General features: G+C 37.8%; 1 protein-coding gene across 4 annotated transcripts in view; it reads left to right on the top strand.

The window, feature by feature from the left end:
- The first annotated feature begins 3 nt into the window (after positions 1-3).
- The window catches only part of LOC136236553 (UBX domain-containing protein 4-like), a 198,568-nt gene continuing 186,879 nt past the window's right edge, over positions 4-11,692 (top strand). For all 4 annotated transcript variants that reach the window (XM_066026766.1, XM_066026767.1, XM_066026765.1 and 1 more), the window contains exons 1-4: positions 4-136; positions 2,249-2,292; positions 6,943-7,000; positions 9,826-9,872. The gene's annotated coding sequence lies outside the window, so the exon portion shown is untranslated. The remainder of the gene's footprint in view (positions 137-2,248; positions 2,293-6,942; positions 7,001-9,825; positions 9,873-11,692) is intronic.

The raw sequence follows: 11,692 nt of genomic DNA, 5'->3' as shown, positions 1-11,692 counted from the left end.
GATTCTAATATTTTCGTATGATCAAGTCTCGGATCAAGCAAATGCGAGGGTAAATGAGCACTACTTCAAAGACCAGTGTTTTAGCCGTAGTGTACTACTTGCAGTGTTGATACGCAATTTAATGAGGTCGAATGAGGTGAGTGCATGGCTTATGATTGGTGCAATGAAGGTAGTTTGTCCATAGATTTATAAACCCCAGGTTTGTCAACCTGCATATTCTCAGTCCAAATACTCGACTCATCCGTGCTATATATTGATCCCGCCATTTTGCTGTACATGTGGCAATAAGGACAACTGCTACTGCAAGGGGGTGATGCACTGAGAGACTCACTGTATGTCAATCTGTGACTTTGTGACCAAGTCAACAATTCAGGAAGAATATTGTATCGAGGGATCCTTCACTTCTAGAAATATCGTTGATGGTGGCTGGAAATGTAGAAATTTATTTCAGCAATGTGAAGTTTATTTCAAAAATGTGGAAATTTTATCAGAAAATTTCCAATTTCAAATGACAGTTCTATCTAGAGCTGTGAATCTCTCAAACTAGTTAGGCACATAATTGTACTCTGGTGAATCCTTTCTAAGGTAAATTAGTTTAGTTCATATGCCAGCAGGCTTGTTACAGCGTACCACAGCATGACACAGTTCGAAACCACGCACCCGTTACGACCTGCCGAGCACAGTGGGTACTGTTTGTGGAATTATCAAAACTATATGAGGTATTTCTGCTGGCAAACCATTTAACCCTAGTCCTTAACCAACAAAACTGCTTTGTTCGCCGCTTTGACAGGAGTCAAAAGGTCAGAAATGTAAGGAAATGTATTTGGAAAGGTGGAAATTTATTTTGAAATGTGTAGAAATGTGGAAATATGCATGCTCAGAGTTGAAATTTCGTCGATGAGATTTAGAGTGAAGAACCCTCGTACAGTATAGCCAGAAATTTTCGACAGACGAAAACTTTCACGAAATTCACAACTAATGATAGCTTCATGAAAATATAATCGTGAAACATTTTAAGTTTGTACACATAGCTATTAACTGTTGTCTAGACTTTTGTGAATTAAAAACGTAAAAATCATATTTTACACAGTTTCACGAAAGCTTCATCCCTCGAAAATTTCCCATCATACGGTACTGATGCTGCAGGTCAAATACCAGGAATGCACTTATCAATGCAAGGGGTAGCCACTACCAATAGTCTTGTAGAACCATCTGCGACCAAGATCAAAGTTTTTGATTGCCGAAAATATACCTTGATTGCTTGATTTCACTGAAAATGGATCTTGATAATCAATACATATTTTCGCAAACTCTCATTTTGTTCTCAAGCTAGATTAATCGCTACTTTTAGCACAGCGTGATTGCTTGATTCAGTGCAAATTTAATTCTTGATTGCTTGATTTCATCCCGGTTGCAGATGGTTCTACAGGGCTATTGGTAATGACTATCCCTTGCAGTGTTAAACCCTGCAGCCGATACATAGCACTAAACCAAATAAAAATTAGCATAAATTTACAAGTAAGGACTTCAAAAATAGCCAACTATTATGAAGATATCAAATTACAATTAAACAGGAAGAAAATCTATGAGCAAGAGTACATAATAACAAAAAAGTGTATAACTCTCAATATAGCCCTTACAAACGCACTGAGTCAAGTTATCAGTAAACTTCTTGTTTTATTTTTACACTTATCAAGTGAAAGGCTTGCTGAATGGTGTCAATGGGACTGCACATCAGCGACTTCTACTGAAATATACTGTGTCTCTTGAGTTGTGCCATTCATGTTGTACGCATTTATATGTTGGGTAAATATACGGCATGTTGCTTCATCACTTGACTCAGTGCATTTTGGGAGTCTATTCCAGTAGGACACTCTTTTTTTTTAAATGTACTCTTTCTATGAGGCATGCCGAACAGAATTGAATGTTTGAACTAACTTCATTGTTATTGGATAATTTGCCACACCTCTGTCTTTTTCATATCCCAATTAAACCAATCAGATACAGTAACTACGTGATCCAAACATACATACGTATAGAATGCTACATTTCTGTACCTTAGTTTTCCCCACCGTGCTGTTAATATCTGTGTAGTACAGTCTCTAGTTATTATTACTATTGTGTAACTGTTTAGTTTACAGTCAATCCCCTAGCAAATAATTTGACTTATACATAATCAAGGATAAATGATGTGTACAGCTGGTATTTACTCTTGACGTAATGTTATGAACCATACTGTACATTACAGGTGATGATGAGAGTTATATGATCTGCAGTGAGGACCAGCTTGGAGTAAGTACTTATATATTAATTTGTATGAACCCTATACTAAAATCATGGTAATTTTAACATGTTAATAGTAGAGCTGTGCACCTACAAAATTTTGATCACCAGTATATTGGTCACCAATAATTGAACAATTAAACTATTTAGACATGGTTTTAAAACAGTAAATATTTCTTTATGGAGCACACGTACTTGTGTGATTGACATTAAAATTAATTCTTATTGACTTAAGTGGGTAACTATTAATACATAACAAAATGTATTATACCAAGACCCAGTCACTGAATTACAGTCATTGGTATGTTTAGCACTCAAAAGCTACTCAAATTTTAGTGCATATTTAAGTGAAATAACTGGAAGCCAATTACTGGTTATTTAATATTCATCACCAGTTATTGGAGTTTGGGAATCGTTGATCGATAAATCGGTTATTCAGTGAAAGTGAACAGCACAAGTTAATAGTGTCGTGGTCTAAGCAGTAGCAATTATATTTGTATGTATTTGTACAACTTGATAATCCAAATGTGTTCAACTAGAGTATCAGGCTATGTCATGCCAGCATTCATTCTATTGGAGTAAAAGTGTATCCTTAACAAAACAGCCAAGCTTTTTAGAAAGGGTGCAGCCTTCAAAAATCTAGGATTAAAAGGAGTGAAAATTAAAGGCAGCGACCAAGAAGTGGCCGCAGTGATGTTAGTGATAGAAAATTAGGGAGATGGATATCTGGCAGCAGTGACGCAGCCGTAATGGATTTGGAAAATTAGAACTAGTGCTGTGAACTGGTATGCAAAAAGCTGGTTATTAACCAGTGTTGTCTAGGTCAACTTTAAACAGGTTTTGCCTACCTACTTGGTAAACCATAAATTTCCCCTGCTGACAAGTGTTAACATAATCTCGAAGCATGTGTAAATATGTGATTGTAATAACTGTTATTAAGCACAGGATGTTGATGGTCAATATGTACACAATTGTAAACAGTGGAAAACAGAAACAGTCAAATTGTCATATAAATATCATGTAGTGGCCACCTCTTAAGATCACCTTCTTGCAAAGACCACCTCTGTACAAAGACCACATTGTAATTAGGCTCCAAAGATAGTTAAAGCATACTTAATGACCTTATTAAAAGACCACTTTATGTCATCTTTTTATAAAGACCACGTCTGTACAAAGACCACTTGCACCTCTTCACATTATAATAATAGCTAAATTCCAAACATCTCTTTACCAAAACAGCTACGTAGGTTAGCTAAAAAGGCTCTTGAGATCCTCTCCTTATGCGACCTTTGATCAGTATGTTATAGTGTACTACACTTTACTTGCATAGAGTATTTTTTGTATGACACTTTCTGGTACAAACTGAGTGATAATGGTATGGATATAGCCAGATAACTTAAGTAAAGTATAGATAAAAAATTTCTTTTGAGCAAGGCCGGAGGAGACGGTCCGGTTGGTCAGGCCTGAGCCGGACCAATAATCTGGAGTTGAACCAACTAGCTGACCAGCTCGAACTAAATTACTTTCATGCAATCTTTACATCTACATGTAGCTACGTACATTTTACAGATGTTATTGAAAATGCATGGCACGAATAGTTACTTAGTTTCTTAGCCTAACTAAAGCACAGAACTACACGTATAGTACCTCCAATTACCTTACAGTACAGCATAGCATTCTTATCGTTTTGTACAGAAATGATTGTGGGTTCTACGTACAGTATCACGTGTGCTGACAGTTGGCATTTATCACTTGTAAGGCAGATGCCTTCTTTGATTCTAAACCAGCATACTTATATCACAATTCAATCTTCATAAAATAATCATTAGCATTCCTTGGCTTGTCTCTCTTGGCTTCTTTTACTGGGCGAAGGGCTGGCAGTGACAAACCAGATGACTCATTCCGCGGCAAGAAGCTGTACACCCATACATTACATGGTGGCCATCTGGATGAGATGTTGAGTAGAAATCACTCCTCTTCGACTACCCACTCGTCCTGTCGAGATACTGAACAAACTCTCAGTCTCACCCACATCGCGCCATTTTCGAATACTGATTGGTCTCGTGTCGGTCCATCAGTATATTTACGTGATGATCCGTTCACTTCATACAAACCAGTATAGTAGTATACTGTATTTTTGTAGCTGTGGAGCTTTTTATTGTAGCTGTGTGAATTCACTGTATAGTAATTATATCCTAGCTAAAGGGGGCCATGCTGCTGTGAAATTTGGGGGAAAGTTGCAAGTTGCTAGCTAGTTTTACTTTAAAATTTAGCATCAATTTTAAATTTTAAGGTATTTTCAAGCCTTTAAATTGCAAAAATTCTGCAGCTCCTGGGGGTTGCACCCCCAGACCCCCCTTGAACTTCTAATTGCTAGCTATAACTAAATGAACCATACAGCAAGTTTCATGCTGTGTCCCCTGTATGTTAGGTCTACAATTATACATAGTATAGAAAGTCTGAAGAACAACAGATAGGCTTGAGCATATTTATATAGCTAGCTAGCAGTGAAATATCACTAAAATTACATATCTGAGTGTCTAATTTTCAAAAATTTCCTGTGGAGGCATGCCCCCAGACCCCCTTAGGATGCTTGTGCTTCGCACTTCGCAGAGTGTGCTTCGCACACTGCGCAACAGCTCCTCTCTCATTGGCATGTATATAGTAGCAATTTCAACATTATAGTCAATGACCTGACCAACTAAATTTTCCTTCCTCCGGCCCTGTTGAGTCATGAAATACATATTTGGAACTTATCAAACATTTCACTGTAAAGAGGTGGTCTTTATAAAGAGGTGGTCTTTATAAAATGGTGACCATAAGGTGGTCTTGTTTATGAAGTCATTGAGTATGCGATAGTTATCATTGGGACTTAATTACAACGTGGTCTTTATACAGAGGTGATCTTTATAACAAGGTGGTCTTAAGAGGTGCCACTAAATGAGAGTTTTACTATAGGATATATTTATGTGATGATTTGACCATTTCCATTTTCCATTTCTGGTTCCATTTTCACTGTTTCCAATTGCCCCTTTGATCCCACCCTAAACCTTCCAGCCGGCTTGTTGAGTACCTATTCTGTCTGCCAATATCACTTTAGTACACACAACCAATTAACCGGTTATATTGCCAATTATTGGTAGGCAATTAACCAGTGACAAAAAAAATTGTAGATGTACAGCTCTAATTTGAACCCGCACATCTTTTTTTCTTTGAGGTTTTATGCATTTTTTTTGTTCTTGTTTTTGGTGAGTGTTCTATTAGAGTATTTCAATCACATTTTTGGGATACTTGGTTTTATCTCGGTAATCAATGTTCCTAAATCACAAAAGACTTGGTTTGAGCTGCAATGGTTGACCTACCTACAGACTGATTGTTAACCTATTTCTATAAGTGTCTACTGTGTAGGTGTGACTAATAATCAAGTTTACCAATAAATTTAGCAATCTTTACACAAATCAAAAGATTAATTCACAGTATTATGCTCTTTGTACCCTCCAAATTTGAAGTGAATTAAATAAAACATGCGTGAGTTAATAATTATGTGTAATGGTTTTCTAACTAAAGTGTGTGCAAAAAGAAAAAGAACAGTGTCAGAAGAAGCAATTGTAAGTGATCGGACCAAGAAAGAGGTAGAGGAGGGCGGAAGCGCTTTAGACGCTACTTAAAAATATTATCTTAATTGCATAGTTCTGTTCACAATCTCACGTGAACCTCAATAGTCTCAATACAAAACCAGCAAATGGTGGGGTTCAGTGGGGTTAACTAGATTTTTAGATCATGCTTCGTGTAAGGATTAAGGTGATGTAATTAGTTTCGTAAAAACGCTTAGTTTTCTAGGAAAAATCAATGAAATACATGTACTATTTCGTGCGTAGTGAGTTTTGCACTAACCAGGTATGTTTATTGTAAGTAAAACAATGATGCCACACTTTGATACACCGTCCACACATTTAGCTGATACTGAAAAACAAGGGTTTACATAATTCATTTTAACGGCACTTAAGGTGCTTCCACCCTCCTCTGGAGTAGAGGCTAGTAGCTATTATAAAATGTTGACCTCTATATGTTGCGTGAAACACAACCACTGAGCATGCTAGCATTAGCCCAGAAAATTTGTAAAATTAAGATTGAATCTGTGACTGTTTTCGACTCTATAATTCCAGTAGATTATACTTGTATTTGATTCATGTGTTCACATTAGTTTCTTACAATGTGTATACATTTAAATAATAGTATACATGTTTCTCATTGTAATTATACCGTATGCATGCCATTGCTACTAACATTAATTTTAAGACTGGTTCAATAGTGACCATCCTATTATGCTTTATTTTACCTATTACACTAAACAAAGCAACATTGATTTACAACATTAGATGTAGCATACTGTATTGTTGTATCCCAATATGTACTTCTCTGAAATCTGGTATTTTCAATATGCCATTGTGTATGCTACAATGTATTTGTGGAATTTCACATGGAGAAGCGTAATTATCAATTGGATGGCTTCAACCTTATAGTTCATCATCACAATTATCAATACCAAACCACAATTTGATTTTGTAGTAGCCATCATCTAACTTGTTAGGTTTTGTATACAATTTGTTATTGGATAACTGGTGTCTTGTTAGTGTTATATAAGAATGTGTATTACAGGTTACCAAGGTGATCAGTGGTTATAACTGAAGCAGTGGAGCTGAAGTGATTCAGTAAGGTACAGGGTGTATTTGTTGTTAACTTCAAGTGTTTCATTAATTGTTACTTATCATACAGTACGATAGTACTGTATAGTAGAGACATTGAAGGTGTGGGGACGATTCGTGATATAATATAACCCAAAAACCTGCCACGATTTTTCCTCACAATGACTTGACAGTATTGGTTGGGTAAAACCAAGCCCAAAAGTGTCTTCTGATCGATCCAAATTGTTTCCGTCAAGTTGCCACAGAATTTTTTTTCTTAATTATTCAACAGAATTTTTTACTGCTTGCCTGTCTACCTGTCTGTCTGCCTGCCTGCCTGCCTGCCTGCCTGCCTGCCTGCCTGCCTGCCTGCCTGCCTGCCTACCTGCCTGCCTGCCTGCCTGCCTGCCTGCCTGCCTGCCTGCCTGCCTGCCTGCCTGCCTGCCTGCCTGCCTGCCTGCCTGCCTGCCTGCCTGCCTGCCTGCCTGCCTGCCTGCCTGCCTGCCTGCCTGCCTGCCTGCCTGCCTGCCTGCCTGCCTGCCTGCCTGCCTGCCTGCCTGCCTGCCTGCCTGCCTGCCTGCCTGCTTTACGTCTTCAGTCAAGCATAGCGGAAAACTGGCTACAGCTACAGCCCTAATTCTTTTGCAGAAACGTTTCTAGCTCGCTTAAGAAAAAACCTTTGGTATATTGATAAACATACAATGCTTGCGCTATTGTCTTACCTTTTATCCTTCTTTATCATGGCCATCAGTCAAGGTTCTGCCGCTGAGTGTTAATAGACTACAGTACGGCTTCCATCTACTAGTGTATATTACATCAAACTATTCGAATACACATGGTCGCCAGTTGCACCAAACTATTTGAACACACGTGTACGTGACTCGCTGTTGATATCGATCAGTGAGAGCAACTCGCGGCAAACTATACAGCAATGTGTAAGTCAATAAATGTAGTTTATTTATTAACAATGTTAAACCGAGTCAGGTCATCCAGGTCCCGCTTTACAGATTATTCGGGTCTGACCCCACATTCTAAATTAAATGTGGATGTGTTACCACACATCATAGTGTAGCCCTGCTTCTTTCTTGAGCCATGCCCACTTATGTAAAGTAGTCTGCAGACATATGGTAGCCATGCCCATTCATTAGTCTGTAAGTATGCACGAATCCACGTCCATTATTGTCTGCAGGGCCACGCCCACTGATCAGTTGTTATTGTATGACTCATAATCTAGTATAATAGTGCTGTGATTAACTCTTTAATATTGTGACTGGTTTTGTGAAAAGCAGGCTATTTAGTGGTCATGAGCTTGCAAAAAAAACTTTACAAACAATACGCATAAGCACAGTAGGGATTAAGGTTGGAATGAATGTACAAATAAATCCTCCGAAGCTTCTTTTCAAAATGTTACCGAAGCTTCGAAGCTTTGTTGCAAATGTCATGTCAACTATTAATGACCACAATTGATGGTTCTTAGGTAGCACAAACTCCTACACTTTGTTATAGCTCCAGTATAACCATTGTTTAAACTACAATTACGTCAAAAAATATGTAATTGGCAGCTTCCACAAGGAGTGATAATACTTGTGCAACTGGTTTAACATGTTGGTATCCATGGTAACGAAGCTGTGGTGGGGTAAAATAGCATCCGAATGTTATGAGACCGAACGAAGCTTCGAAGCTTTGAACTATTTGTCTCAACCCTAGTAGGGATATTCACTTCTTATTGTTTTACAGTATTTGGACATTACATACTACTCCGATGCAGCTTGTTTCAGTACTTTTTTACTGCAGCACTATACACTGTCCCTACTCTAATTTAAAATTCTTAATTTCTTCTTATACTTGTTTTTTTGTTAAGCACTGCTAAGAAATATATCATATTTCCTCTCATAAAAGCACAGCCTTTATTTAATTTCCTTCCCAGTATTTTTAAGCCAGCCTGTAAATAAATAGGGTCTTTATTTGAGACCAGGCATTTATTTTGGATACATAGATCCAAGTGACACCTGGTATTTAATCGAATTTGAGTTGTAGTAGAAATGCCATTGTTGTAACAGTAAGCATAAAAAATCTTCATTCAGTGTGTTGACTCATATATAGTCAAGGCCTAAAATGATCAGTTGTATGACACTGTCTGCATGCATGCAGGCTTGCACAGAAAACTCACATGATTATACTCATAACATGTATGATCGCTCAGAAGCCTTGTTAATAAGTTTGAAAAATAATTAAAGCTAGATTCCATTTAGGCCTGGCCTATATTTGAGACAGACGTTTTACTTTCCAGATGTGGTGCAGCCCGGTCCCCTGTTATGTCAGGTCTAGAATCACCACTGCTATAGATCTTATAGAGTCATTTGTGACTGCAATCAAAATAATCTACAGAAATCTTGATCACTTGATGATATCAATCAGTCTAGTTGTACAAATTCAATGTGCTTGACTTAATCACAAGTATTATTGGTTGCTTGATTCCATTGATCTCAGCTTCCAATGATTCAATCAGAATGTTGTATAAAAACTTCTATAGTGTATTAAGGTATACATATATGTGTTGTTATTGAAGCACTTTTAAACTAAAACCTTAGTTTAGTGTTCTTAAGATCATGTATTTACAGTGACCACATCTACTAGGCCACAACTTGAGCACCATAATATTTTGGCTGCTACCAGTACAACATGAAACGCAGTGCATACATTGTACTACTACAGATTAATGCATTAGGATGACATGCACTGATTCAGTATCCACTATTTAAGTATGCTCGTATAAGTCAGTATAACCCCCTCTCCCTTGCTACATGTGCTACCCAATTATTACTTCTTTGTCATCACACTATGTACTGTATTACAGATGATGAAAGTTATGAAGAAACATCTGCAGTGTAGACTAGCCAGGAGGTGAGATTGATTGTACTGTATGTTACACATAGTCAGTGGAACAATTCAGCTGTGAATGGGTGTAATGTGTACAAGCCAGTAACATGAGGAAAATAAACACCTGGTCTCAAATATAGACCTACAGTAGGCTATTATGTATTGTGATCGAGTAGCCACACTAGTAATCTGTACAAGTCTGCTTATGCACTATAGTGTATCATCCAACTGTTTGTCAATAGTTTTAGGCCTTGTACTGTACATAACATTACGTAAAGTTCTCTATAATTACCATTGCACGATTGCATTCCAACCACAACTTGAATTCAATTCAATGCTGGATGTCAAGTGGCCGGTCTCAAAATATGGACTCTACCCATTAATAGGCTTGGTGAAAAACCTGGGGAGCAAGTTACCATAATACTTAGACTTGTGCATTATACAGTACAAAAGGATGACAGGATACATATGAGCTCTTGTGGGTTATGTACATGTACTTAGGCCAGTAATTATGTTTCTTAAAATAATAGTTATACGGGCACAATGTGGAGTCTATGAAATTTATAAACCCGAAGGCCCGGGCTGTAGCGCACAAGCGAAGCGAGGGAACTACTAAGGGCCTGAGGGTTTATAAATTTCATAGACTCCACATTGTGCCCGTATAACTGCTTTAGACTCTATTTCACATTACATTCAGGATACTTACCTCATCCACGGCTGTTTCTGCTGTAGGCTCGGCAAAAGCAGCTGGTTTACTTGTGATAATACTAGCGCCATGGCAACTATGTGTCCTCAAGTGACAAAATAATCGTGCTCGCTAAATCACTGCACGTGAACAATGCATTGCGATTGGATAAACCTAGATTTTGAGCGTATGTTATATTGTGCCTGAAGGCGTGGAGTATATGAGATTTATTACCCACCCAAAACAGCCTAAATAGAGTCTAAATTCATTTTTAAATGCGACGTCAGGCAGGATATCTAGCTTTTTCAATAAGCCAATGTGTAGATTTTGCTATGTACAGTATTTGTGACATTTCAAGTAGAGGATTGTGCAATGGACCAGAAACATTGTTGCCCCAATTGGAGTGACCTCAACCTTGCTTTTCATTGTTGATGCCAAACTATAATTTGTTTCTGTAGTACATACGTAGTTGTGACCTAACATTTTAGGCTCCTATATTCTACAAGTACACAGAAAATTTTGGAAATTAGTAGGGACCATAGCACATCGATAAAAAGTACTGAAATGAGCACAGTAGGGATATAACACTTCTTATTGTTTTACTGTGATTTAATATCTTGCCTACTCCAACTTGTTTCAGTACTTTTTATCGATGTGCTATGGTCCCTACTCTAGCTGAAATTCCAAATTTTTCTGTGTACTGGTTTGTTAACTTTTTTTATAAATTATTATGACTGGTGAACCCACGCATACCACATCTGAAATGGCTCCGCACACCCCAGCTATATCAATTATTGTCTAAAACATGAAGTATCCATTCGTTTCATTGTCAGCTATGTTCAATCAGTTACACAGCATTTCGGGTCAAGAACTGTTCAAAAAGTACCTCTGCAATCAAAATAGCCACTATGAAAAATACGGATGATTTCTGTTACGAAGGGAAGCCATCATGTGCTACTACCAAATCGACACTTCGCTGTCAGCAAAGATGAATGGGACACAAAGGAGGACACTGGTAAGTGCATGAAGAATGTATTGTACGTACTGCGGTATGCCAAAAGGCACCAGTCGGGCCGAAGTGATGTCGAACAGTGAAAAAATTAAGGCCATAGCTTTAGCCGTTATCAAGTTACGCTTGTCTGAAGGCATCAGGCAATCA

This window comes from Dysidea avara, chromosome 10, assembly GCF_963678975.1.
Source record: "Dysidea avara chromosome 10, odDysAvar1.4, whole genome shotgun sequence".
NCBI lineage: Eukaryota > Metazoa > Porifera > Demospongiae > Dictyoceratida > Dysideidae > Dysidea > Dysidea avara.
Note: the sequence above shows the minus strand (reverse complement) of the source record. Positions and strands in the feature narration are given on the sequence as shown.